This window comes from Podarcis tiliguerta (genome assembly GCF_965153285.1).
Source record: "Podarcis tiliguerta genome assembly, chromosome: Z".
NCBI lineage: Eukaryota > Metazoa > Chordata > Lepidosauria > Squamata > Lacertidae > Podarcis > Podarcis tiliguerta.
In genome coordinates this window covers 35,139,178-35,162,902 of record NC_139553.1, presented here as the reverse complement: position 1 = coordinate 35,162,902, position 23,725 = coordinate 35,139,178, and the positions used below count along the sequence as shown (strand labels likewise).

At 42.3% G+C, this 23,725-nt stretch overlaps 1 long non-coding RNA gene across 3 annotated transcripts in view; it reads right to left on the bottom strand.

Annotated features, from left to right (window-relative positions):
• LOC310668934 overlaps window positions 1-23,725 on the bottom strand; it is a 76,675-nt gene that overhangs the window by 4,349 nt on the left and 48,601 nt on the right. The window contains exon 4 of one of the 3 annotated variants that reach the window (XR_014506908.1): window positions 17,727-17,887. The exons of the other annotated variants lie outside the window; for them this stretch is intronic. This is a non-coding gene — a long non-coding RNA (uncharacterized lncRNA). The remainder of the gene's footprint in view (window positions 1-17,726; window positions 17,888-23,725) is intronic. 3 annotated transcript variants of the gene reach the window in all.

Genomic DNA, 23,725 nt, shown 5'->3' with positions numbered 1-23,725 from the left:
GTTTGGGGCAGAGGACCAGCTTGCAAGGGGGATTGTAGGGTGGGGATGATGACGTTGCATGCATGAGAATTATACCTCCCTCCTTAAGCCAGGCAGAAACTTCACGGGCTTTGGGAAGGAGAAGCCAGACCTCTGATAGGATGCTGCAGCCCCCTGCCTCCTTCCCAAAGCCAGAAGGAAGCTTCCTGGGCTTTGGGAAGGAGGTGTCAGGAGAGCATTTAGAGGCCTAGTGGACCCCAGTGTACTGACCGCACGCCACTGACGTTATGTATGTTTGTGCTTTTAAATTGTAAATTGTAAACTGCCCTGTATCCTTGGATGAAGAGCAGAATAGAAATTGTTGCCGTTGTTGTTGTTGCTGCTGCTGCTGTCATGTGGAAGGAGGCAGTATTGGTTGGCACATCTCTCTCTCCCTCTCTCCTCACCCCCTGCCCATAGCTGGGGAGGGAGAGCTTGCTTTAGGTATCTCTCTGCTTTAGATATCTCTCTGGTTGTGCGAGTGCAGTTGTCCATGGTGGAAAGGCACAAGTGTAGAGGAAATAAGAAATGGTGGTGGCTGGGGCGGTGGCCAGAACATGCTGCCCCTGTCAGCTCTAGCTCTCAGCAAAAGTATTGCAGGAATGCAATGAAAACAAATGCCTTTTCTTCCTTTCTATTCTGAGAGCACAATGATTTCTGGAATACCTGTATGCTGACACTATACACACACACACACACACACACACACACACACACCTCTTCTGCTTTTTTGTGTGGGGGGGTTGCTTTTGCTTCACAAGTTAGATCTTTCATTTCCCCTGACTTTCTCAGTAATGGAGTGCACAATCAAGTTCATGCTGTGGGCAACGCAGGAGACATGAACAGTGCTATTCCTCCATGCTGGAGCCTTTATCGACAACAATAAAACAGACATGCCCAGCAAAATAATCCAATACTGTATCTCACAGCTGAAATCATCCAGGAATTTGTATTAGGTAAGATCCACAGGGAAGTGCTGTATTCAAAGGGAAAGCCATTTGGAAGGGTTTTTCATCTGTGTCCAATACCGAGCTACAGAGGCTCAATGTGCTGCTAATAGCATATTCAGCGCTTGCCTCTGATGCAGAGAGAAATCTGGCGTGATTGTTCAGTCCAGCTGCCTGTGGTCAGCTATGTAACACTTAGCAAATGAATTTTTAAAGTCATTTGCAGTAGGGGACAAAAAGCAGAATTAATTCAAAGCTTCGCAGGCTCAGCGAGCTGATGTTTATCATTATTTGTAAAATGTGTTATAAGTTGCCTCTTCCACTACAGCAACAACATGAAAAGTGCCTGAAGCAATGTATAAACTATTAAAGGCAAGTATGAAAGTTTATTTGGGCAAGGGGGGGGGTCATGCAAATGCAGGAGCTTGTAATTACACTACTTGTTTCATACAGAAACATTGGCACGTTTATTTATTACATTTCTATAGCTCATGTTGCGCTATGTATACATGTAATGGGAAGCCAGAATAGGCTTGAGTACGCTACAAGTGTGTGTACACACACACACATGTTGTTGTGCAATGGGTTAGTGTGCCTGGCTGTTAACCAGAAAGTTGGTGGTTTGAGCCCAGGGACAGCTATGGGTAAGGTTACTGCATTGCAGATGGTTGGACCAGATGATCCCTAGGGTCCCTTCCAACTATACAATTCTATGATTCATACACACACACACACACACACACACAGAGAGAGAGAGAGAGAGAGAGAGAGAGATGTGATTGTGAATCATGATTGCCTGCAGGTGAGTGACTTTTGACCTATTCAGACTCCCAAGGCCAAATACCATGTTGTGTGAAGCTGCCTTCGTAATGTCCTCCTTGGAATTATTATTTTTTCATACATGCAAACCTATTCCATATTTACTAAGAATTATTTCCCAGGGATTTCAAGAGGACTTACTTCCAAGTAAGTGTGCATGGTCAGTGCAAGCATTATTTAAGAAGAATTACAGTGCCGATTTCTAACTTAAGACCTTGCCTCATGTTGAGTGTTCCCTCAGGTGGGAAGGCTATCTTCTATACAACTCCTAGGTCTCAGTTCCCTCTAGGAAATCACAAAACTGCCCTTCTCTACATACAACCAGTCTGCCCCCTTTCTAACCATCTTGCTGGTTGATTCTCTCATCTACCCTAGAGGATCCATAAGGTTGTGCCAGATTTGCAGTGCTGAGCTGCTCTATGTTTGGGCTCAAAACACCGAGTCCATTTCTTTGTGTTCCAGATACTTGTAGCCTCTGCAGCCATTGGAATTTGAAGTCAAAACTGGGCAATTGCCATTCAGATTTTTAAAAACACACAAAACCCTAAATGACTGGAAACAAACTCTAGCCTGCTTGCCACTATCCCTTGAAAATTCATTCATTTGTTCATTATTTGAATTTCTATACCACCTTTCATCCAAGGATCACAGGGTGGTTTACAATATAAAAACGCAAAAATTCACAATATAGAAACAAACAGAAATACACACACACACACACACACACAAAGGCCATAGATTATTTAATTAGCCAAAAATTACCTAATTTTGCTAAAGATTATAAATCCAGCAATCTTTTCAAAGGAAGAAGTAAAAAGAGTAAGTGAGCAACAGAAAAGATTGTGGAGCAGAATAAATCTGCTGAAAGATCTGCAACCCACACAAGAGTGGTGGATATAATTAATTCCATAAGGAAGCGAAGGAAAACATATAAGAGAAATGCCCTACATTTTTCACGGTCAATTGCTGTGAGAGACAGATGTTGTCTTTTGGCTACTTTAAGGAAGGAAAGTTAACACAACTGGGGGTTATTATGTATGAGAGAGGATTTGTTTTAGGGCAAAATGGAGCCTTACATGGTGACAGCAGGATTGGAAACTTTGAAAACAAACGAAAAGACACACATAAGCCAACCTAGAATTCACCTCTTATTATCTTAAAGAAATTCCAAGGTTTTTGGTTTTCAAACTTACATTAGTGAGTAGGAAATCTCACTAGCTGAGTGTGCAGTGTATTCTTCAACATATTGGTGCAATAATACTACATTTGTGATGCATTTATACTGGACTGTCCAAACATCATTCCACTTTACAAGTTGTTCTGCAATGGTTCCCCAATGTTACCACATTATTTCCATCTGCAGAGGCAATCTAGCACTATAGAGCAACAAAGGAAGGATCAAGATTAATGACTGAACTGGAACATTTGTGACATGAAGAGTTACAGAATTTCAGCAGGAAGATATGGGAAATGAACTAATTGGAAACAAAGCAGTATGTTCGCCCCAAAACCTATGCAGTTGCAAACAGTATTAATAGCAGGGGCCATGCCATTATATCAGCACATCATCATGAATGGACAATAAAAAGAACATTTGGAGGGACCCTAGAATGTTGAATTAATGACCTCCCCGTACATAAAAGAGCCAGTTTCCAGTGCCACACTCTCAAATAAATGAATGTCCATCATTCATTAATATTGGTAACAAGCTTCTAGCCAGCAGTTTTGTGATAACAGAGCCAGAGGGAACACAGCGAAGGTGGAATAAGTGCAGGAGATCAAAGAACCAGAATACAGGAAGTCTGAACAGGATGCTGAACTAAATGTCCCTTTGGAATGATCCACCAAGGTTTTACTTATGTTCCTGTTGCAGTTAACAGAGGTGTAGAACCAGGATGAGGTGGTTGGAAACAAGGGTCATGTCCTAAAAAGAAATCAGTTTTAGAGCTAGGTTATGAACCTGCTCCGCATGGTTGTTGTGACAGAGCAACTATATATGGCACCCTGAGTTCCTTGGAAGAATGGTGGTATAAAATTGCAAAGAATATAAAAAAAATAATAAGCCCTACCACTGTTTCTTTCTATATATAAAACTCAGAACAATGCTTTTTCTAAAGAGTAATTAATAGAGCTGTAAAATTTACAAAGGAAAGAGGCTGTTGGTTGGGTTGAAAACCCACATTGCTTATGTAAACGCATTCATAGTTTAAAATCATAATTAAGAAAACAAATTTGTGAAGAGCATTTTAATGATTTCATACCTTGCTGTGCTACTTTCTACTATATTTTGTATGCGCTGCTTCATTCTCTTATTCAGTGGCTTTTATTCCACAGAGCTTTCTCTCCCCCCCCCCATTTGTTTCAAATTCCTAATGAGCAGCTATGACAACAAGGAACCAGCACATGAAAGTTAAATAGGATTTAAAATTGACAGTTTTTTTTATTAATACCTGACATTTAAACAGTTCTTATTTTTAAGAGGCCCTTCTTCCAAGCAAGATTTGTAATTGGTTTAAAGTTTTCCTTTGCTTGCATAAGACTGCTGTAATTCCTAGGCACGTTTTGAGGGGGTTCGGCAGCCTGGCTTCCCCTTACATCATATTTTAAGCAGCCCTGCTAACAAATGACAGTGCTGCGTGAATGTGCATATTTTCTGAACATCAGCTCTGCATGATTTGGGGCCTCAGCAATTTTAGCGACGTTCTCTCTCTTGCACGTTGTAATCTATGTGACTGATTTTCAGAAAGGAATTAAAGGGAAGTGGAAAGCCACAGTGCCATGGAAACTGCATGCAGCCAGGTCCGGGTGAAAGGAAATGGGATCTATCTATTGAATGGAGTAGAATGGTGCAATCTGTACCTTTTTACTTTGCTTACATTGAACTGCGGGTTCCATTTTACCGCCCATTCATCCAGTTTGGAGCAATCCTCTTGGAGATCATTTTGTTTTAACTGACTGGACAATCTGGTATCATCAGAAAGCATGGCTCATCCCATGCTCATCCCAAACTATATTATTTATGAACAAGTTAATGTTTTGTATGTGGGTGCCGTGAATGAGTACCTCTGGTTACGTACTTAATTCGTTCCGGAGGTCCGTTCTTAACCTGAAACTGTTCTTAACCTGAAGCACCACTTTAGTTAATGGGGCCTCGCCACCACCGCACGATTAGTTAATGCTGCCAGACCACCACTGCACGATTTCTGTTCTCATCCTGAAGCAAAGTTCTTAACCCAAGGTACTATTTCTGGGTTAGCAGAGTCTGTAACCTGAAGTGTATGTAACCTAAAGCGTATGTAACCCAAGGTACCACTGTACAAACACACACACATACATTATATGTAAGTGGCTACAATTATTGCTAGGAGATATGGCTAGCAAGGCCAATCTTACACTTTAATAACTGTAGATATGTACTACTGTTGTACTGTGTATTTTGGGTCTATGGACTGCAATAAAGCTCTCTCTCTGTGTGTGTGCATAGCAGAGAAAGGGGCCATGGAGGAGATGATGGGAGATGGAAGGAAGCAGGTTTTCAGCAGTCTGTGCAGAGATTCAGCAGGCCCACAGCCCACCTATTCAGAAAAGGGACAGAAAAATACAATACAAGGACTTTGCTGCATCAAAAAAGAGATTTGAACAAAATATAGGTAAAATTTCCAGGGAAAATCAAAAGCACACTGGCCAACAGAGCTTGCATTTTTTGTTTTGTTTTTGGCAATAACAAAAGTGGAAGCAAAAGATAAAAGACTGAAAATGGGCAAGTGGTCTAAAAGGAGCAAAAGTTGAAGAAGCCTAAGATTCTAAGACAGAATTGGTCCTCCAGATGTGGCTGGGCTACAAGTCACATCATCCCTGGCATGGATTGATGAGAGCCGTAGTTCAGTACCATCGGGGGGGGGGCACTGGCTCCCCTCCCCTCCTCTAAGAGGAGCAGATGATAAAGAGGAAAGGAGCCACAGCAGTAGCAGCCCAAAGGTCCCCTCCAGGTGTCCTTTCTATTGAACAATCATAATTATTTGTGCTTAGGATGTTATCATTGAATTTACAGTGGTACATCGGGATGCGAGCGGGATCCGTTCCAGAGCCCTGTTCGCATCCAAAATGGAAAGCAAGACGCGACGGTGTGTCTGCGCGTTGCGTTTTGGCGCTTCTGCGCATGTGCATGATGCCATTTTGACAGTCTGCGCATGCACGTGTGCGAAACCCCGAAGTAACGCACTCTGTTATTCCGAGTCGCCGCGGAGCGCAACCCGAATTTGCCTAACCCGAAGCATATTCATCCTGAGGTATGACTGTATAGGCAATCACACTTTGCTCTTGTAAAAAAATGAAGCTCTTGCTTCATTTGCATCAGATGCATGTCATATAATTTCTTGCTAAAATCCTGTAACTTTTTAAACTACAAACCACTTTTTTGTTCCACGTTTGTTGTGCTATAGTACCAGAGTGCCCCTCCACAGGGCGATAATATGGTAACATAGGGGAACCATCGTAGAACAACTAAGAAAGTGAAATGATGTGTGGACAATCCAGTATAAATCCACCATTAATGCACTATTATTGCATGAGTGGCATGTTGCATCATACACCTACATTGTCCGTCCCTCCGTCCCCCCCAAAAAAAACCAGTCTGGAGGGACCCTAATGAAGGAATCCCAAAGCTGGCATGCCCAGTGGCAGAGCTTCATGCTCCGGGATTGGGGGGGGGGAGCAGGCAGGGCCGGGGCTGGTGTGCATCCTGGGGGTGTGGCGCACTGCCCATAGGGGCATGGTGTGTGTCCTGGGGGCATGGTGCCCAGTGCAGGCAGGGGGGCAGCCACGATGGCACCCCACCGGGATTGTGCTGCCAGGGGCGGTGCACTCCCCCTGCATTCCTCTTCCCCCGCCAGTGGGCATGCCACCACGGGGGGGGGGGGAGTAATCATATACTCATATACTCTGGAGGTAGAGAAGACTTGAAAAGATACTCTGACAATAACCTTAACTGACAAACAGGTTCATGACAGAAAGAGTAAGCAAATGAAGGGGGGGGATACATTTTCAAACTGTCAAATTATATTGCTGTAACCTTTTCCTTTCTAAACTTGTAGCTGAAGTTAGTAAATATTTGGACTCTTGATTTCTGGCACAGCTTCCATCTGCTTCAAGGCAAAAGGAAATGAGTTTCATTCCAATATATTAATTGCAGCTGACATTAATATTCGCCATGAACTTTCAATTTGATTAATTTCACAATTTGTGCAACACCAGTTCAAACTGAGGTATTTGTCCAGGAAAATAAAATAATTGAACTTGGTTTGCAAACAAGAAAAGTACTGTTAATTCCGATGGTTTTTACATGCTTTAATTAAATTTAATAATAATGTTCTTCACTGAGAGTTGTGTGACCAAAGAATGATGCTTATTTACTGCTGAATGTGATGATTCTGTTCTGAAGACAATCACATCTCTTGCATTAGCTGCAGAAGAAATTGGCAGCAATTTTGACAAGTTTTCCTTGAAAGTATTTGTGGCAGAATGACTGCACTCCGATGCACCAGTGTCTACATCTGCCAAAATTTGTGAGAATTAGAGTTTGTCTGTATGATCTATTGAGACAGCATATTTTTCAAGGTGGTTTTGATTCACCCTTCATGATTGTCAGCAGCCAAACAAGCCACAACTCTTTTGACTCCAGATTGAAAATATTCAAGCAACATTCCAAAGAGAACTTAAAGAAAAATACAACTGTATCCTAATCGTAACACTTTCAGCTGTAATTATTGTTATCATTATTTGAGATTACAGCCGCTTGCTATACAAAAATGAATCCAAGAGACTTATAACATATTTAAATCCATAAGCATAAGTAAAATCATAATTACTCTAACAACTCTCCAAAAATTCAGGCAGCTGACATTCCCATCCCTATCTGGAGGTGTCAGAAATTGGACCTGTGACCTTCTGTATAATAAGCAGGTATTCTACCACTAAGCTCTGGCCTTCCCCATTTGTAACATCTCAAGGTTGCACTGAGGAAAGCAGTGACATGCCAAATGATTAAGCCACCAATTGGCATCCCAATTTCCAGTGAGTTAAAATGAATGCAGCTTCAAGACACAACATAGGTGATACAGATATAGATTTAAATTGGTAAAGGTAAAGGACCCCTGACCATTAGGTCCAGTCATGACCGACTCTGGGGTTGCAGTGCTCATCTCGCTTTATTGGCCGAGGGAGCCAGCATACAGCTTCCGGGTCATGTGGCCAGCATGACTAAGCCACTTCTGGCGAACCAGAGCAGTACACGGAAACGCCGTTTACCTTCCCGCCGGAGAGGTACCTATTTATCTACTTGCACTTTGACGTGCTTTCGAACTGTTAGGTGGGCAGGAGCTGGGACTGAGCAATGGGAGCTCACCCCATCATGGGGATATGAACCGCTGACCTTCTGATTGGCAAGTCCTAGGCTCTGTGGTTTAACCCACAGTGCCACCCGTGTCCCTATTTAGATTGATAGTTGCTTATTTTTTTAAAAAAAAACAACACCTTGATAAAACAAGCAAGCAAGCAAGAAAACATTTCCTTTATTGATTGTGAATACTCCAGTACCTCTTGGCTGTTCGGCCTGCAGTAGAGCTGTTTCAATGATGGCACCATCTCTTCAGTTGTTGTTCAAGTATGGTTCCTATAACTTCTGACTATTTGGCCATGCTGGCTGCAACTGATATAAGTTAGAGTCTTGCAACATTTCCTGGGCCACAGGTTCCTTCTCCCTTTTTAACTTGTTTCCAATAGTGATCTGCTGTGAAGGTCTTTAGACGTATAGTTAAAGCAACCATCTATCCTGAATATTTTTCAGTCAATATGAACCACCATTGCCAGACCCAAAATACAAAATTTGAGGGAGTCAATAACAAAGGAATTAGGGATGCTTTACTTCAGAAGCTCAGATATCATTGCTATTACCCTAGTTCATAATAGACTGCCAAATGATTGGTAAAGATTCATTGTTTAGAACTTGAAAAGATTCATTGTTCCCTATCTCTGTGAAAATAATGATAAAATAAAAGGGCATGTATAAGGCAATACAGAGTTGAAGATCACAGTGTAACTTACTTTTACGACAGAAACACCTTCAGTGGTTATCATTATTTTGAATTCAAAAACCTGCTTGAAAAGCCAAACACGTACATCATTTCCAGAGCACCATATGGATACTGTCAAAGATTAGACTAATAGTACAATCATCTATCTAGTATTATGCCCATTAAAGCTTTGGAATATGAAATTAAGTGGCTCAAAGTGTTACATTAAATATTAGACATTAAACTGCTTCAACTGAATTACAAAGCCTGCATATTTAAGAGGTCTAAGAAAAGAAGCCAGATTTATGTGTGAGAGAGACTGTGTGCATTGTGTGTGTGTGTGTGTGTGTGTGTGTGTGCATGCACGCATGCGCCTAGGTCATAATCCCTTAATGTGTTTTTTCCTTCTTTCTGTGTGTTCTTTTACCTATTAATTGCAGTACTGAACGGCATCTAATTTACAGCAGGAGATAAATGTGTATAATATCATGGCAGCCTAGGTTCCTTCTTTTTTACTACTCCCTTTTATCACTTATTCACACAATAAGAAGTGCAGCTTATTCAAGGTATGATATAAAGATGGCTGTTAAAACACTCCACTGACATAGACATTATGCACACACTGAACAATTTATTTCTACCATGAAGAAGTATATCAAGAAGATTGTCCCCTGCACCAGCAGCCCTCTGGGAACTAGGACTTAACAGAAGGATGAAAAACATCAGGCCCAGGTGCAACTCCTCCAGTATCTCCAGTATCTGGAGCTCCTCCAGTATCTGGTCCTCAGGACTCTCCTCAAATCACCCCTCCTCTCAAGCTGCACACCTCACTGGCTCTGCCTTGCATGCTCCTTGAGTGTTTTTGCCTGGCTTGAATATGTTCATGAACTATGGTCATGCTTTTCTTGCTTGCCTGGCTGTAAGGCAGAACAGAGTATGTGAGTTTGTGTGCAAGCTAGTCTACTATACAAAGGTAGAATCATAGAATTATAGAGTTGAAAGGGTCCACGAGCCCGTCCCTGCCCACCCCCATAGGCGGCCCAGAAGTGAATGTGATTCTCAAGCAGAAAAAGCTTCTCCACACCTTTTATTTTTCATGAAATTTTATTAAGGCTTTTTCATAATACAATACAATAAGAAACAAAGTAATCTAAATGAAAACAGAAAGAGTAAGAAAAAGAAAAAAATGCACTTCAAGTGGGCAAAGTCCTTTCTCAAAGGTAGAGCTGAACCCTTGCCTCACACAGAAGGGGGACGTGGGTGGCTCTGTGGTCTAAACCACTGAGCCTAGGGCTTGCTGATAGGAAGGTCCGCAGTTCGAATCCCCACGACGGGGTGAGCTCCCTTTGCTGTGTCCCTGCTCCTGCCAACCTAGCAGTTCGAAATCACATCAAAGTGCAAGTAGATAAATAGGTACCGCTCCGGCGGGAAGGTAAACAGCGTTTCCATGCACTGCTCTGGTTTCACCAGAAGCGGCTTAGTCATGCTGACCACATGATCCAGAAGAACTGTCTGTGGACAAACGCCGGCTCCCTCGGCCAGAAAAGTGAGATGAGCACCACAACCCCAGAGTCGTTTGTGACTGGACTTAACTGTCAGGGGTCCTTTACCTTTAAAATAGGGTTTTAAAATAGGGTTGAGAGGAGTGCTGAACAGGAACTGGATCTTTCTGCTTAAGATGGAGAATCTGATTCTGTGCAGTCCTGGTCACTGTTCCTTCATGAAGAGCTTCCCTTGTGTTTTGTTCTGTTTATGGTCCATATGATTGCAATAGGATAGACAGGGATGGGAACATGTGGGCCTCCAGGCGCACTAAATCATGACATATGAATCTCTCATTCTAATATAGGTGGAGTCAGAGAAAAAGTAATTCGAAACACTCAATGATACACGTTCATGTGAAACAATTCTAAAAATTCAGATGCGATAACCATAGCAAGTGTGGCTCAATAATGTAATGATATAAAAATAGTAAATGTAAGATGCAGGCTTATTATGATATGCATTCCTCATCTGGCAAATCAAAGCAGCATTAGGGCTTTAAGAAGCAGTTTCCTGTAGTATGGATTATTTTCTCCCCAAGTAAAACATACAGTGATACATTCTCATTGCATGGAAATCAGGTACCAGTGTTTAACATCCTCAAACCCACTTTCAACTCCCACATTACATTGACTATTCTGCCATTGCAATTCATCTCCACCAATGTGCCTCCCAGGAGACTTGCAAGATTCTTTCTCAAGTGCCACCAAGCATGTATTTTGGTCTCCATCCCTTCATTCATGAACTGTTTTCAATGTAACACAGAAAGCTAAAAAGGAATACTCTTTATACGGAACATACATTTCAATCAAGGCGCCTCAGTCATTCGATTTATAAATGTTGCAAATTCCAATGCAGTCCTCTTGAAAAAATACCACGTGGAGCTAAAGCAACCATTTCAGCAGCAATTCAGGAACTTAAAAAAATTCATGTTACTCCTGGATTCTGCTACGTGTGGGCAGACTTGTTCATGTGGCATTCGGCATAGCTGGCTAGACTGCCTTACTATTCTCTGAATGAAAAGTGGCATATAAATTATTCAAATAAAATAAATGATGGGAGTTGTATTCCAGCAACACTAGTCATGGGTCAGCCAGAAGAGCCACATAGGCTTGAAGTGGAGAGGAGCAACTCCTAGGGGAATATTGGATAACTTAAAGCAGCCTTCCTCAACCCTGCAGTCATTTTGGACAACAGCAAGGATTAGGGTTAATTGCAGCAATAAAACTACTAGCATATTTGCAAAGCTAAGCAGGGTCCGGTATGGTTTCAAATTGTAAGGGGGACTGTGTGTTAAGAGATTCCTGCATTTCAGGGAGTTGGACTAGCTGACCCTTCCAACTTTATTATTCTATGATTCCAACTCCCATCAGCCTCAGTCAGAATAGCCAATGCCCAGTGATGATGGGTATCACAGCCCAAAACATCTGTAGGGAACCAAGTTGTGACTTAAGGAAACAGAATATCCAGGGAAGAGTTTATCAAGCTCATTGAGAGTTTTGCACAAGCCTCTGCAAGGCATCTGGCAAGCATAGCAAAGCAAATGTTTCATGCAGTGTAGATTGCATTATCAGCTTTTGATTACGATTGGGATGATTTATCACTGCCGCCACCACTAACACAATGTATTTCTAACATACCTTTTAGGTTATACACCTTCCCAAAGTGGGTTACAAATAATTAATAAAATACAACATTAAAATGCCAAGATTTGAAATAACAGTCGAAGCAATTAACAACATGAAAACAGTAACTAGATAAAATTTACCGGTAAGTTCTTAAGAGGAAACAACAATAACCATAAAGCTACCCAAATGTAACCAGAATAAAAAAGTCATTTTTCCAATCTTCTAAGGGACAGTGGTACCTCGGGATACATACGCTTCAGGTTACATACGCTTCAGGTTACAGACTCTGCTAACCCAGAAATAGTGCTTCAGGTTAAGAACTTTGCTTCAGGATGAGAACAGAAATCAGGCTCTGGTGGCGCGGCAGCGGCAGGATGCCCCATTAGTTAAAGTGGTGCTTCAGGTTAAGAACAGTATCAGGTTAAGTACGGACCTCCGGAACGAATTAAGTACTTAACCCGAGGTACCACTGTATATGGATATTCCAAGGGAGGGTATTATAGAGGTATAGGGCCACCACTGAAAAGGGGGCCGAGAACAACTGCCACAGGTTAACTATGCCTACTAGCGACAATGACTATGTTTTATGGTTGGAGGAAGTATGCCTCTGAATAACCCTTGCTGGGAATACCAAGTGGGGAAAGAGCTATTACACCGAGGTCCTGCTTTCAGAATTCCAGTGGGCATTTGGTTGGCAACAGAATGAATAGGATGATGGATTAGATCCAGCCTGGCCTGGTCCAGCAGACTTTTCTTTTGTTCTTGTGATCATTCAGCAACTGTGGCTTAACCGGCATTTTGCAATTCTCAGAAATGGAGACCTACCTTAACCATAAAAGCTTTTTAAAAAATATATTAACTTCAGAAATTGTTTTTTTCCCCCTTAAAAGAATCAAAGGTTAAGAATAGGTCACCCCCTGCTTTGAGATACAACCCACCGTTCAGTCTGTGGGCATGACTCTCAATGAGTGAGGCAGACAAATATGTAAGGAACAAGCTAACTTCCCTTCTTGATCATTTAGGACAGAGGTTACTCCTTGTCAAGAAGCTTTTAAAGGTGGGTGGGCTGTAGTTCAGCAGCTGAGTATGTACTTTGACTGTATAGGAAGCCAGATTCACTAGCCAGTACATATAGTTTAAAAGATCTCTGGTAGAGGAGCTAGAAAATTCCCCTGGATTGTTGCTGCAAGCCAGAACAGACCATAGATGGACCAATGGCTTGAATATATGTCTGTGCCTTGTCACATAATCTGCTCTGGCCAATTGATGCTCAAGAGTTTTTTGTGGAGAGGCCAAACCTGATACCTTGTAGCTCCCATTTTTGGCCAGAGCATGGCAAGGATTCTGGATCCCTGTCTGACATCCTCCCAAGGTCATGACCTGTAGTAAGCTTGACCCTTTGTCCTAAAAGAATAATGCTTATGCCTAAAGCATTCCTGGACAGGTCTGCTGAAACTCTTCTGGATCCTGAAGTAAAGAAGCTCTTCTCTCTGGGCGTCTTGTTTTATTTTTGAATTGCTGTAAGGATTTCCCTCCACCCACCCTAACTACCTCCTTGAGGAGTTATTGCAGCTTTTAGAGGGTGATAAATTAGATACAGCCCTTTAAAGCCTACAACTGGCAGTGGAATTTTTCTTTCCTCTCCTAAAGTTGAAAATCATCTGCCTTCAGATTTCCAGTCTTTTGGCAATGGGCTGTGGTAAATTAATATGCTGAGTCAACAAGCCATCTTCCAATTCTGGTTGCTCTGCACTTGGGAAAATGCTGATGTGTGTGTGTGGTCTTGCATGCATGCACGCACGCGCGCACACACACACACACACACACACACACAAACTGCTTTGTGACAGATCTGGCTGGCTTTCTCCACTAATGAAAGTCATTGTTTTGGATCCAATGGTTTAGAAATTCTTTCACCAAGGACAATCTGTCCCCATTAGATAGACATAACTTGCTTAGGCTGCCTGCCTGCCTGCCAGGCTATTACTTTTCCATTGTTATCTGACTGCAGCCATCAACTGTATAGACACTGGAGTGATAAAAATGTGTCCAGCTGACACACAAGCTGATATCCAGCTGCCTGCAAGCTCCATAAATCTCTCTCCCCCTTGTTTTTTATAAGCAAAGCTAGCACTCAGATTCCAGGGGCCTTTGGACAAGTATCCTGTTTCTGCCAACCCTGAATGGTGTGGCTCAAGTTCCTCTTTATTAACAAGTCGGGTTGGGGAGCTGTCCAGCACTGTAAGGGGCAGCTCCTGGGAAGTTTTGCTGCAGCAGGAAAGGAGCTGTCCAGTCAAGAAGCCACGTTGTACCAGCTGAGCTGGGAATTCAATTCTCCACCCGACATCCAACATTTTCTCACTAGAAAACACTAGCAATTCCTATAGACTTGGGGGAGTGCACATGTCAATAAAACTTCTGCCGAGATTGCCATCAACTCCAGTATGTTGTCACAGCCATATTCTGCGAAGAGCCATAATGCTTCTACATGCAGAGTCATAGAAAAATAGGGTTGGCAAGGGTCCAGAAGCCCATCTGCTTGATGCCAGTAATTCAGAGCTACAGCATCCCACAACAGATGGCTGTCCAGCCTCTACTTGAAAACCTCTATTGTGGGAGAGTGAACACACACAGTAACTGGTTCCATTGCTGAACTGCTTGGACAGTTCCAAGCTTAGTCAGTATCATAGATAAGGTAGCTCTCTGGACTAGCTCCAGAAGGTGGGCCCCACTCAGCCATGAAGCTCACTGGATGACCTTGGGGAGGTCACCATCTCTCAAATTAACCTACTTCATGGGGTTGCCATGAAGATGGAAGAAAATGGAAGAGGGGTGGAGTAAAAAGTTAGTTTCAAAAATAGGAGGTAGATTTTTCAGGACTGTGTTTATAACTTGAATCTGTGGCAAGTAAGAAACTGCATAAAATGTGACCTTGGGCCCATAATTCAGTTACCCAAGAGCATCATATTTCAGTTTGCTTTAAATGAAATTTAAAATAAAGGCATACAGGTAGGTGGTGGGTTCAATGCTTCATCTCAGAAGCCAAAAGACTTGTTGAATATGGTATCTGGGGGTTGGGGAAGGGGCTTAGTGTTCTTAAAAAAGATTATTTTCCCTGCCAGTGAATAACAGTAGAATATGCTATTCATTCAGATTGGCTTTGAGCATGCCACTACCTCAGGTGTGTATCCTTCAGAAGAGAAGAAAAGCTATAGTCTTCCACCTTCTACCTGGTCCCCTCTCTCAGAGCAAAGCAGTTGGTTGGCTGGCTGCCTCCCTATCTTACATTTGCACAACTAGCTGGGCAGGTGAAACAGAGATTCTGTATCCTGAAAGGAATCTAGATCTTGTAGGAGAGCTAGCTGAGTCACCATAGAAATCTGAAGCTTGCATTAGAAGCTGGGAAGTGGGATGACAGTTGCATGGTCCAGAATCTAGGAGGGAACATGGGCATTTTCTCATTTCACATGGATCTGTCATGACTCCAGCAATGACTCCAGCATTGAATCCAAGGCTACAGTGTTGCCAGCTAAGGAATGAGCTCCTGGGTCTCACCCTAAGGCTGCCAATCAGAGGGCCACTCAACCTGGTAGGCAGGAGTCTGCTGAACCACATATCATAGTATAGTGGTACCTCTGGTTGCGAACGGGATCCGTTCCAGAGCCCCATTCACAACCTGAGCAGAATGCAACCTGCATCTGTGTGTCTGCAGGTCACGACTCGCTGCTTCTGTGCATGCGCGTGACGTCATTTTGAGCATCTGTGCATGCGCGAGCGGTGAAACCTGGAAGTAACCCGTTCCGTTACTTCCAGGTCGCCATGGAACACAACCTGAAAAGATTTAACCTGAAGCAAACGTAACAAGAGGTATGACTGTATTTCTGGTATGCTGACCGTAATAAATTGATGAGACGCTAGTGATAATGATACCTCATACCCCAAGGCCTATAGATATGGAGCCAGGAGCCTCTTGAGCATCTTCTTCTTGGCCCAATGAATCAAGTGCCTTACATGCTACCTTATCACTTCAGTGGTGCAGAGAGCACACCAGGTAAGAAGTCATAGAGCACAGGAGCAATACAATATTCAGACCAGAGAGCTGGCTCTTTAAGAGACACCATTTCTCCCATAAGGGGGTACAGCATGTTGCTTACTAGGAGCTCTCCTTGCTTTTGTAGCACCCAACTTGCATTGCCCTAGGCTGTCCTCAGCAGGATAAGACCAGACCAGACAGCAACAGGACAGAATAGATCAAATTGCAGCTTTCAGTTTTTCGTCTCGTGATTTAGATTGCCTGGGTACAAATATTTCATGTGCTTTTCTACAGCACACTTGCCTAAAAGAACAAAGATGGATAATCTTATGCTTGATTGTCCCTAGGAATGTGATACATTCTTTGCCCCCTTTTCCCACCCTCCCTTCTATTACGGTTTCATTACATCTTCCTTCAAGTGCTGCAAGCTTCACTACATAACTGATTTATTTCTTAAAAACAAAATATAGATGATTTCTTCCCCAGCACCGCTTGGCAATATTGTTATTTTCTGTACATCTGGCTTATCATTTGCTTGGCTTGTTATCATAAACAGCTCTAATTCCCATCTAAATCTTTCTCAATCCTCAGCAGCATAATTTGCTAAATTCCACATGCAAGGAGCTTTTTAAATACTCAAGCTGCTTAGAATTCTTTATATTGTTCTTTAATCTCTTCAGCATACTTTTCACTCCTGATATCATGCTCTAAAACTCTGGCTACGTTCTGCCATATCAATACAGGGGTGGGGGACCTGTGGCCCTCCAGACATCTTTGGACTACAACTCCCATTATCTCTAGCCATTGGGATTGATGGGAGGCAAATTCTAACAACATCTGGACGGCCACAGGTTTCCCATCCCCAAAGTAATAGGAAAGCCAAGATAAATTAATTCATCCTGCAGTAAGAGATTTCCATCATGTATACTTCATCTTACCTTATTACATGTCTAATCTGGAACTCCTAAACACCAATTCCAGCAAATACTACAAGATGTAAGTTCTGAAGTGCACCCAGATGCAAATGGAAAAGAATGTGGGGAAAGTTGTGAAAAAGGAGAGGTGGAGAAGTTGCTATCAAATCCACTGCTGGTAAATTTAGGGGCATAGAAAATTACAGTTGTCCACCAGTCATACCCGTGGTCCATCAAGCTCAGTGTATTTTACATAGACTGACAACCACTTTCCAGGTTTCAGGAAGAATGCTCACCAAGCACTACTTGGAGATGTCAGGGATTGAACCTAGGATCTTCTGCATGCAAAGCAGATACTATTTAACTATGTTATGTCTTTCCCTTTTCCCTGGAAACAGGGGGGGGGGGGGTCCTACTTTTTGGAATCAATCAGTATTAGAATCTACGGAATCAAAAACATGGCCTGCAGGGGCTGATCCACTAGCCAGATCCAGTTCCCCACCCCTGCCATAACTATACCTGGGGAAACCTCCAGTATCAAGGACTCCCTCCATATCCTCAATGTTACCTTTTGGATAGGAACCTATTCACAGTTCAACTTGCTCTCCCTGGACAAATGCACACTCTATCTTAGGGTGCAGCTTGATCTACATGTAACCTAATAGGGAGAAAGCTCCACAGAATATAGTGCATCTTCAAATAAGACACAGCTAATCTTCAAATAAGACAATGAAAAATGATTCAAAAACTGGCACTTTATTCCAGGAGTAAGGAACCTTTGAACTGTTGCGAGAATACAACTCTCATTATCCCTGACTATTGGCCAGGCTGTGACTGATGGGAGTTCAGAGTCGAACAATATCTAAAGGGCCACAGGTTCCCCATCATTTATTTATTCCATTAAAAAACTAAAAACCTGTACAGTGGTACCTCGGGTTAAGTACTTACTTCGATCCGGAGGTCCGTTCTTAACCTGAAACTGTTCTTAACCTGAAGCACCACTTTAGCTAATGGGGCGTCCTGCTGCTGCCGAGCTGCCGGAGCACAATTTCTGTTCTCATCCTGCAGCAAAGTTCTTAACTTGAAGCACTATTTCTGGGTTAGCGGTGTCTGTAACCTGAAGCGTATGTAACCTGAGGTACCACTGTACAAACAAACAAAATAGATTAGCTTAGCTCTCTATTATACAGTACCTGTTAAACTCACAAAAGGGAGGTGAAAGAGTAAAGTAAAAAACAGAACCAGGGGGTGTTAGATTATTCTGAATTAATAATAATCATGGATCCTGGGTATTTGGCTGAAAATAGGCATACAGGGTTTTTTCTTCCATGTTGGCCCCATTTCAGAAGAAGAAAACATAATTAGGGAAGAAAAAATAGAAGGTAGGCATTTTCTCTCTCTTTTAAGGTGTTTGAAAAATGTAATTTTATTGCACATGAGGAGAATGAAAAATTAAGTAAGATTAAAAATGTTAAAAGAAAATGTGTTAAAAGAACCAATTACATCCAATTATTTCACACAGGTAAAAAGGCACCCACTTGTCTGTAATCACTTTTTAGAGGGGAGGGTTTTTTGTAGCTTATTTTACTCATTTAGATCCTAAAATAAACAAGTTACAGCTAATATATTTACTTATTTTACAGTCCATTTTATTATTAGGAAATTTTATTTATTATTTTTATTTCATTTATTAAGAAAATGGCTCAGCATCTCAAGTCTGATTCATATATTACCAGCAATGCCACATTACACAGCAACATCATTGCCAATGTCTGAATAGAGCTGATTGTGTGGTTACAGTGTGGTTCCCAGGCCAATGTCAGTTGCCTCCAGATGCTGGTATATTTCTGTTGTGTCCCACCATCTTCCTGGTAGTACCAGTCCTGAATTAAACAAAACCTCGGAAGAAGAGAGGGACTACATAGGTAGCCTTGGTACATATGGGACACAAGAAGCATAAACTGCTCAAGGAAGCCATGAGTTCAAAAGAAAAAAACAGAACCCACCCAGTGCAGAAGCAGCATCTTATCTTACAGGGCTCCCTGCAAGATAGCTATCTGAGACTGCTCTGTAAACAGTGCCGGATTTATGTATAAGCTAAACAAGCTATAGCTTAGGGCCCCACTCCCTTGGGGGCTCCCAAAAAATTTAAAGGAAAAAACCTGGATGTACATTTCCAAAATATAAGATAAAGAATAAATAAAATAAAGCGTACATACAGCAACAGTGTTTTGTGTTGTGTAGGCTCCTATGATGTAAGTAATGTGCCTGGCCTGCTAGCCTGCTCCCTAAAATATCACATATTTTGTTACGTGCAAATGGCTTTAGATACCTATTAGGTCCATAAATTACCATATAGCATATATTCAACACAAAAAAACCTGCAACAATTTGTTGTTGACAAAGGACAGCTGGACATATAAAGGGCCCCATTACGTTCAGTAGCTTAGGGCCTCATCTCATCAGACCTAAATCTGGTCCTGTCTGTAAACCCATCAAACAGTTCCATGGCCTCTCTAGAAAGGCATAATAATGAACCATGTGGCAGGAATGGGGCAGATTCAGCACTAATACAGAGAAATGTATATAGAAACCAAGTTTCTGGCTTAAGACTGTGGGAGGGGACCTGTATTAAGAGTAACAACCTAACAGGCAGGGAGAATAATTAACCCTCTATTTTCCTCCCTTTAGTTCTGTCAGCAGTGGTGGCAGAGGGGGTAAATAGGTTCCGTGATTTTTGCCTCAAGAATAATCAAGTGAAAGACATTCTCACAAGGAGATATGCTCTGCAATACTGATATTTTAGTGGCCTGCAAAAAAAAAAAAAAAAAAAAAAATCCATGTCAATTCGCTTGCTGTAGAAATCACCTTTCCCTCCAGTATCTTGTAGCTGCCAAAAAAATTCAAGGTGAAACTAACAAAAAACAAAAAAACCCAGTCCACAATTCCCTAGATATCTTATGTGATGTGGCAACAGCAGATGATATTATCAGATCCAGGAACAACTCAGTTAAGCCCATTTTCAGCTGAAACCCCAACTTTATAGCATATAGTAATAAAATATGTTCCTGTTACCACTGAGAATCTTTTTTTTATTATTCTTTCAAGCATTTTGAGTAAAATATGTACAATTCCGCTCTTTAGAAGGGAGATATATGTAAGTAACCAATGAGGGAGAGCACAGTGTTCTCCTTGTGCTGCTCCTCCACAAATCATTTCCCTAACTTGATAACTCTCTTGCAATCAATATTAAAGCATGCTTCCTGATTGAAGATCAAGGTTACAATTCAATCTTACATTTCCATTACACAACCAAGTTCTCTATGATTTATGAGTGGAATGGATAAACCTGATTGGAGTATATATTATTATTTTATACACTGCTGACAACAAGATATTGAAGTTTATATGGCTAATGCTGAGGACTGAATTAAATCATAATATTGTGTATAAGGCTATATTAATTCAGGTCACAGTCCTAAACATATTTACTAGGGAGTGCCAATCAGAAGGTTGGCGGTTCAAATCCCCATGAGCTCCCATTGCTCCTGCCAACCTAGCAGTTCGAAAGCACGTCAAAGTGCAAGTAGATAAATAGGTACCGCTCTGGCGGGAAGGTAAACGTCATTTCCGTGCGCTGCTCTGGTTCGCCAGAAGCGGCTTAGTCATGCTGACCACATGACCTGGAAGCTGTACGCCAGCTCCCTCGGCCAATAAAGCAAGATGAGTGCCGCAACCCCAGAGTCGGCCAAGACTGGACGTAAAGGTCAGGGGTCCCTTTACCTTTAAGGCCCACAGTGAGATTTACTTCTGAGTAAATGTACACAGAATTGTACTCTTCATTCTCAGCATTAGCTTTAGAATGCTTTCTTCTCCATTCCCCACAAAAGTTAAGTATTGTTCTCCACCACACAACTACTGGTTTTATGCAATGTGGTCTGCAAGCAAGTTGGCAAGATGCAGTCTGATTTCAGCACCACAGCATTCTGGATAGCTCCCTACACTCAAATCCTTAAGGGAAAACATACTCTGTTATTCTTCTTGCATCTACTTTCCTTATTTATGCTTAAAAACAAACAACTTGCTTTTATCCTGTCTACAAGCAGGCCACACATCCTTCCTGAGTTGAGAAGGGCATAACCTGCTTATCTTTTTCAGTCCTAGTGCTGTCTCATAGACTCTTACTGCATGTGATCTTTCTTGCTTTGTTAAGAATTTCATCCTCCTAACTACTACCATGGAACCATAACCTGACCCTAAGTTTATCTCTGATCTCAGTGCTGTGGTGCTTAGCACTAAGATCAAAGAGAACTGTCTCTTATTTTAGCACTGAGATTTGAGATAACAGATCTCTGCCTCCTGATGTCCTAGAATGTCAGGTGATTGACAGGTGGGCATGGTTTGCCTAAAATGGCCTCACCGGGGCCAACGATATGGCAACACTGCTTTACAGCAGCTATATGAAGATGCGCGGCTGAGGAACACCCCCTGAAAATGTACAAGCTGTGGAATAAGTCCTAGTCTTAAGAAACCACATGATATCCCTCGCCATGTTGAGGGGGTTAACTGCTATGAATCTATTTCGGTCAAAAAAAAAAAAAATCTGCATGTCAATCTGTCACTTTTCCAAATGGGGTGATCAAAGACTGGCATTTCCTTGTGAGCTTGTGATGAATCCCATTGCTAACCAAGACTATATGCATACCTAACAATTATCTTCAGGTGCCAACTGCCAAAAATAGTTGAAAGGAAATGGAGACAGAGAGTCAAAGTAAGTCAGCAAACAAGAAAATCTGCTACATTCAGATTCCTTCAAACAATACCAAGTCTGCTTTGTAGCCTGTGATTACAGGTAATGAGGCTATATTAGGCAGCCGTGTATGAAATTCAGTATAGAAGTAGAAGGACAGGTAATGGAAGCAGAATCATAAGGCCAGGTAACATGACTTTCCCTTTGATACTCAGAATTTTTCATTATCATTCTATGTACCACCACATCAGAGAGCATTTTAATAACTAGCATTTTCTCTGATGTGGTAACTTGCCATTCTCACATGTTGGCATCCATCTGTCTCGAGAAAAAATGGGAGAGTGTGCCATTGGGGTAAAGTCACACCATTGGAGAGTTGCAGAGCATGCTGTGGCTATAGAGACCAAGATGGGAGAGATAGGCTTTGTTGCAGCAGAGGCAGTTAGGCATCTGTTTTCACTGTTACAGATGCACCATGGCATTTTTTTCTCTCTGCGCTCCTTCCAGAGGGCATTCCTCCTCTGGTCACAGCTGTGGATACTGACTGTATGTCCCCAGGCACTGCAGTCATCTGCAAGGAATTCCCACATGGCAGGGGTTCATGTTGCCAGCTTTCACGTCACATTTGCAGAGATCTTTGTAGCGCAAACAGGCCTGGTGCCTCAAGCCAGCTCGTGGGGATCCTGCCGTCTTCCATTCTGTGTACATGACCAAGCCAGCATAGACATTGCAGAGGCAGAAGTGCAAGCATGCTGAGAATGTGGGCTTGGAAGAGCACATCTTTTTTTGAAACTTTGTCCTGCCATGTGATGCCCAAAAGCCTCCTGACACAGAGCATATGGAAGGCATTGAGGCATCATTCCTGGTGGGTGTAAGTTGTCCACAATTCACTTCCATAAAGCAGTGTGCTCAATTTTCCCCACTTGAGGAATTTGGGAGCACATAACTATAAGCTAGGGAAAAATGGGTTGTAAACACTTTTGCCCTTGAATAAGTGCTACTAAATGCTAGATACAATGCTCCAAGTCCAAATGTTTCTAGCCAGACGCAAACTCCTCAGCAAGAATAGCACTGTGATAAGCCTTGCAGTGCTGTTGGAATTGGACTTGGAATGGCAGGCCCAGATGGAGAAGGAGGAAGAACCAGAGGGGGGGCTGAACTGCAGGAACCTGAGTTGGAGATGGGAATCTCCCCTTTCTGTCCTAACTTCAGCTGGTTTGGAAGGGGAAGCAGGGATGCCGGGTCTCCCCTCCAACCCTTTTCTGGAGGAGTGAGTCAGTGGAGGCTGGGGAAGGCTTTGATCAGCTGATGGGAGAGGTTAAATAGGAGGTGGCCATGACCGAACAGTAGGTGCTACCTCTGCAGATAGCAGACCCACTCAACCCAGCAAAGCATGCAAGCTCAGCATTCCTGCAAACTGGGAGAGTCTCATGAGTAGGCATGCCACATTTCATTTTTTAAAGCTTTGTAGGAAGGAAAGAGAAAAATTGTTAGGATATCTTTGTTGCTTCTGTTCAGTTCTGAGCTCCCTGCCCTGCTCCTGAATTCCTGAATGATGACTCCTGAGCACTCTGCTGCTGAGGCTGTACCATTTGACTGAATAAAAATCTCTTATGTACAAGTTGCTCTGACTACATGTTTTGGGTAGGAGGAAAGATGAGCACGACCTTTTTTCTAAGCCCATACTTTCTCTTCCTAACTCCATTAAAATTGGAAACATGTTCCCATAGCTTCTGGCTGTATTAATACATGTGCAAAGTAAAAATGAATAATAATAAAATGTTGATTTTTGTGGAATTTAGGCTCAGAATGGACAATGTGTTTTGAAAATGGGTTAAATCACACTAAGTCCTACTCAGAGTAGAAATGCTGGGTTGCATCCAATGCTAGTCCCACTCAGAGTCCACCCATTGAAGAAGAAGAAGAGTTTGGATTTGATATCCCGCCTTTCACTCCCTTTAAGGAGTCTCAAAGCGGCTAACATTCTCCTTTCCCTTCCTTCCC